We start from the raw sequence: 963 nt of genomic DNA, 5'->3' as shown, positions 1-963 counted from the left end.
TATATATAACTTATTGAATGTAATGTAAAAGAAACAATGCAGAAAGTTGTATATGCCTCTGAGTGAGGGTAGGCTCTAGAATATTATATAAATAACATGAAAGTCATATGAAGCACTTGAAAGAATGCGCGACAGTGTAAGGTTTGGTGGCTGCGTAGGAAGAGAGGAAGAACAGCAAAAGAAGTCTATTGAAATATATCTGGTGGCAGAATGATTATACACGGTCTGTAGATTATACACGGGCTAGAAAAAAATTAGGAAAGAACAAAAAATATGTGTCTGCAGAATGGAAAGATAGAAAGTCCTTTTAAATGAGGAAGTCGCAGTAAAATTGAAGCAGAGAAAAGGGATAGAATCGGGAAATGAAATGTGAATATGGGAGAGGCATGTAAATTATAGTTTGGGGAAATCTGTATTTAAGTATATAAAACTAGTAGAAATATCCGTCGTTGACTGGGTTCAGAAAGAGTTTTCAAAAATTACACCTTTATTTATGAAAGTTACTGCTTCAATATTATTAAATGTTTTGTAGCGGAATATCCGCAAACTCTTATTGCCAGGTTTCGGCCCCAAAAGTTATAATATTTTACAAATGGGTCTGCTGATAGTCAGTCTCTTCAGCTCTTTCTCTTTTCCTATGCTGAGATTTCTTAGGTAGTCCAAATCTAATTTTTTTTCCGGAGGCATTGTAGTAGGGTGAATTAATCTATAAGACAGGGAACTTAATTCATGTTAGTAAACTAAACTTACAGAAGTCACCGACGTGAAAACTGATAAAAGTTATGATTGAAAATCTATTTTTACTGCTACCCGGGGGTGCCTCGGGAAAAATAATTTGACAAAAGCACAGCCGTGGTTGTGACCAATGTCCTCCTAAAATTGGTGCGACATGCGTGCTAATTTGTGGACGTGCATAAAGTACATTCACGTACACACAGACACACACACACACACACACACACA

The 963-nt window shown here is 36.2% G+C and overlaps 1 protein-coding gene across 1 annotated transcript in view; it reads right to left on the bottom strand.

The window, feature by feature from the left end:
• Window positions 1–963, bottom strand: part of LOC106875456 (neuropilin and tolloid-like protein 2) — a gene marked incomplete in the record, with an annotated part of 222,824 nt that overhangs the window by 87,521 nt on the left and 134,340 nt on the right.

Source organism: Octopus bimaculoides, chromosome 20 (assembly GCF_001194135.2).
Source record: "Octopus bimaculoides isolate UCB-OBI-ISO-001 chromosome 20, ASM119413v2, whole genome shotgun sequence".
Lineage (NCBI taxonomy): Eukaryota > Metazoa > Mollusca > Cephalopoda > Octopoda > Octopodidae > Octopus > Octopus bimaculoides.
This window is presented reverse-complemented; position numbering and strand designations above follow the sequence as displayed.